This window comes from Poromitra crassiceps, assembly GCF_964638095.1.
Source record: "Poromitra crassiceps genome assembly, chromosome: 19".
NCBI classification, from domain to species: domain Eukaryota; kingdom Metazoa; phylum Chordata; class Actinopteri; order Beryciformes; family Melamphaidae; genus Poromitra; species Poromitra crassiceps.
In genome coordinates, this window is record NC_139646.1 from 6,969,959 (window position 1) to 6,974,958 (window position 5,000).

Here is a 5,000-nt window from a genome sequence, read left to right on the forward strand (position 1 = left end):
GCAGAGCACTACCTGCTGGCCATGGTTACATTCACCCCCATCCGGGTCGCGACACCAACTAACCTGCGTTGTGTACTCTGTGATTGAACCGGTAACCTCTATCTAACCTTTGACATGGGAGGCAGACGCTCCAGCAAGGAGGCGGAAACCATGAGCTCTAACGTGTCACTAGAGCGTCGCTTGAGGTGTCACAGAGTGAGCTTTACTCACTGCACAGCACTGTTATAGGGGTGAAAAAACAAGTTCATTTCTTGTCAGAACTCATTTCCTTAGCGGGCTGGTGGTGGTGGCAAATGCTGAGATATGGGTATCTCATTTTGGAATGAAACATTTCAGATATTCTCAAATCGGAGAGAAGGCTACTCTTTAGTACTATTTTTACGTTTTTTTCTTCTTCTACTGTTTACTTGAGCCTGTGGGAAACATACAATTGTTTACTGTTTTCGTAGCCCACACTGGGGGGAAGGAGGGGGTCAAACCATAGTTCCACAGGCAGGTTTGACCAAGTCGAAATGAAGTATTTTAGGATTTGACCTGTGCCTGTCTTATCTTGGTTATGAGTTCTATCTCATTTGGACATTTGGGTCTCCTGACTTTGTGCAGGCCTCCAGCCCTGTGGTTTTATAACCCTCTATGAAGCCTTCATGACCGTCTGTACATTGTTCCTAGATGCTCCTTTATGAAGCCTTCATGACCGTCTGTACATTGTTCCTAGATGCTCCTTTATGAAGCCTTCATGACCGTCTGTACATTGTTCCTAGATGCTCTAGTCTGTGATTGTGGAGCTTCTGACTCTGTTCTCAGTGCTACTCATGTTTTCTTTGGCCATAAGATGCTCTCTGGTCCTACAAGACTAATTATATTATCCTATATTCTCTCTCTCTCTCTCCCTCATTCTCTTTCTCTCTCGTTTTCATATCAGTTATTGTGTTTGTGGTGCTTTTGTGCTGTGATAAGCCTAAATATGAAGCCAATAATGCTTGTATCTTTTGTATTTGTCTTTTAATAAAAAGCTTTTACATTCTGGACACTTAACATTTTATACAGGGGGGCATCTCAGAAAAGACAACTGTATTAGCCTATCATTTGTATAACTAACTACTGTGTTGTGAAGTGACAAGACTTAGTTTCCTTTTCAAGCATTTGGCCATCCATCATCATACAGTTTAATAAGGTAAATATATTACATATTACAGTCTATTTTGCACAATTGAATATGTTCATAATCTCTAAGTAGGCCTACATCAGAAATATATTTTGGCCACTCAAAATGTATTTTGGAGTGAATGTTATTCACGTGTAGGCTACTTGCATATTTTGAAACAGAACCAAATATTCTCAAGGATATGTGAAATGTTTTTTTTATATTTGGAGATACGTTCATGCCCTTCAACATCGAATTAAGCTATAGCAGGAGCTGATCGTCCTGGTTGATCAGTATACTGGACAGCTTTTCTACATGGGCATTGCATAGCCGGAGGTCCCAAACTTTATCCTGTCAATGACCCCCCAAATGAATCAGGAAATGGGACCCTATTCGATTCAAATCTGACCCTGCACTTAATTATCTGAGAGGATTTTTGTTGCACATATGAGTTAGAAGTGAAACACACCACATATAGTAGAGGAGAAAACTGCAGAGTGGAATCTATAATCAAGGAAACCATTCTACATTCTCCCATCTAACAGCAATACGTTTTGCTTCATTTTTCTTATGCGACACTGCTGGACCTTTTCAAGGACCCTTGGTGGGCCCCTGACCCCACTTTGGGAATCACTGCACAGGGCCATGGAATTCTACCGGAAGTGACACTGGCCTGCTATCCACTTTCCTTTGATCCCCACACCATTCTTATTCTAGGCCAGTGGTTCTCAAAGTGGGGGCCTCCAGGTGTCCTTGAGGGGCTCCCAGCCAAGAGGTCCCCACTCCCAGTGTAACAAATTACTGTGAGTCCTTGTGAATCCCGACTGGTAGCGAGGAAGTACTCTCCAGTAGGCTTGAAAGGCCAATTAACCAGCTCCATTCTCTTGGCATAGTGGTTAGTTGGCAAGCATAGTGGTTAGTTGGCATAGTGGTTAGTGTGCGTGCTTTGGATGCGGGAGATCAGTGGATCGAATCCCGCCTTCACCATCACCATCCAAGACCCTTAACATGTGTTGCTGTCAACACAACACAGGTTACACCAGCAAAAAGGGGGATCATTTATTTTCACTATATATATAATTCCATCCATAAGTAACACAATACATACAATTTCTGTAATAAAACATCAACAATCAAAAATTCGTATCAGATGGGGGATGGGGGATGCGACATAATCTTCTCAAATGGGGGTCCATGGTCTAATTGATGCAAGTTTAGGGGTCCTTGATGTGAAAAAGTTTGAGGAACCACTAGGCGATCTGATAAACAGGTATATCCAACTTAAACACACCTTCACAAATTCAACTATATTTCACCAATAGTCCACTGTTCAAAATCTGGACCACAAGTTTGCACTTCTGCACAGGACAAACAAAACCAAATTGTATTGATGCTGCTTGTTCCAGTTTCAACATGGGGTCTTATTCCCTCTTATACCTGCCTGTCTGTCCCCTACTGCCAATTTATAGGCCTACTCGACAGGCAGCCCAGCCTCTGGTAGTGGGCAGCATCTGTGCTGCGCTCGTAACGCCGGTGTCCGCCAGGGGGAGACGTCTGCATAGCCTACTTTTGCACACATGAGCAGGTGCGCCCGGCCCGACACCGAGCTGAGGTGAAGCAGTGCGGACACCTCGGGTGTTTCCGTGCCCGCTCGGCAGTGAACCGGTGTGGATTGGAATGCGGTCGCCGGAGGCAGTACGTACGTACAAGCATTGCTGCTGGACGCTCCGCGGAGATGTGCGTATGGAAACGGGGGGCTTCAACGGCTGGTTATCGCCCGAGTTAACACAGGCGGGTCTCTGGGTGCGGTGGGCTGGGAGAACCGGGCAGCTGAGTGTCACTCGCGGTGTTTTTCTCCCCTCTGTTTGCAAGGGATTCTCTTCTAGAGGGAATGAGAGAGAAGCCGCGGATTCCCCAGCAGCACCATGGAGCCACGCACTGCAGGCAGCGTGAGTAGCCAGGCAGCACCTAGCTCCAGGCAGGCAGCAGACCTCAGGGGACTGGGCTTGTCGCTGGCTGCTGCTGGAAATCATGCATCAACTTTTCCCTGACATTTTATATTTCCATCTGGTGCTTACCGGTAGATATGATGTGACACCACCGCCTTTCTGCTTCTGATAGTTAAAAACAGATCATTCATATTCATATTGACATTGGGTGTGTTATTTTTTTAGCTGACAAAACAATGTGGCTAAATGCGTTAATTGATCACAACTACAGTAGTAGGCTATTTCTGGTGAGGTCAATAAGCATGAGAGACACCTGGCTATATACTGGGTTGGTCCAGCTTTTAGTGCAGGTCGTGCCGACTCATCAGCGGATTAATTTCTAAGGATTTTCTCCTGCCTTTTGTTGCTACGGCGGTTGCTACTGACGACCAAACTGAGACCGAAGTGGTAAACAGATGGACGGACAGACATAAAGTCTAGCCTAGGCCTAGACTAGCCACAAGTTCCCGTCCATCGAGGCGTTGAAGGAGTCTATTTTTTATGCAGTTTTATTCTGACCTTCGAGACAAGGACAAGTGTGTCTGTTTCATTATGCCAAGTAAAAAAAGAGGCCCAGAAGTTGGTGTGTGTTTGTGTGTGTGTGTGTGTGTGTGTGTGTGTGTGTGTGTGTGTGTGTGTGTGAGAGAGAGAGAGAGAGAGAGAGAGAGAGAGAGAGAGAGAGAGAGAGAGAGAGAGAGAGAGAGAGAGAGAGAGAGAGAGAGAGAGAGATGTTACAAAATACAGCCTACTATTGCACCATTGTATTATTTAGGCCCTGTGTGTGTGTGTGTGTGTGTGTGTGTGTGTGTGTGTGTGTGTGTGTGTGTGTGTGTGTGTGTGTGCGTGTGTGTGTGTGTGTGGACGCTTTGTGAGGGGGGTCTGTTGATCCAAGGATTGAGTTAACTGCGGCCAAGTAGCCAGATTACTGTGGATTAGCGGGCATTTAAGATAGTCACGTGATCCCAGCAGTGCTTGCAGAGTCAGCTACAACAACACCTTTTAGGCCGCCTGCCAAATATTTGCCCAAAAGGCCTTTATGAGTTATGACTTAGCCTATGAATGGACCACCAGACACAAGTTAGCCTACAATCAGAGAGACTGCATGAAGTGCTGCTGTCATCAGTTGAACCTGAATGCTCTGCGGCTGCACCATGATCTGTTCCTGCTGCATTAAGGTCTTCCTCGGACAAAAGAGTTCACCCAAAGCCAAGAGGGAAGCGTGACTCCCCTCGGTCATGGAGAGATGTATGATGAAAATGTATGGCCAGGATTCTGGCAGGCAGACATAGGGTCAATCTTCTTCTTTTTTTCATAGGCTATAGGCTTTGGAAACGTGTTCAAGTGCACATATGTTGAAATGTGCTCATGTGCATATAGACATACCGTATATAGCCAAAATGTGATATAGCGTGTATATATATTTTGCTGAATATTAACTCTGTCTCCTTAATTCACCATGATCTCCTCTGCCGTTCATCCTGGCCCTCCTTCTGACACAGGTTCACTCCAGGCCCAGCTCTCATAGCCTGCTTACTTTATTTCATCAGATCGTAGCCTATCATAGAGACCAACATCACTTTTTCAAGAGAGACCCGAGAAGAAAAACACATTCATAAAAACAGAACACACAATGCAATTCAGTCAGTAACATAGAGGCGACATATAAAAAGTATAATTACAAACATGTCAAATAGGAGGTGTTTTAGGAAGTGCTTTGTAGTTTGGCTGCAAACTTGTGCATTATAAATGAATGTGTTCCTCTGGTGAAGAAATGTGTGCTGCAGCTTAGGCCTACTTAGGAGCAGAATTCCCCCCCCCCCCCGTGAAGTAATACAGTAATGAAATAACTCTCTTTCCCTGTCCAGTGT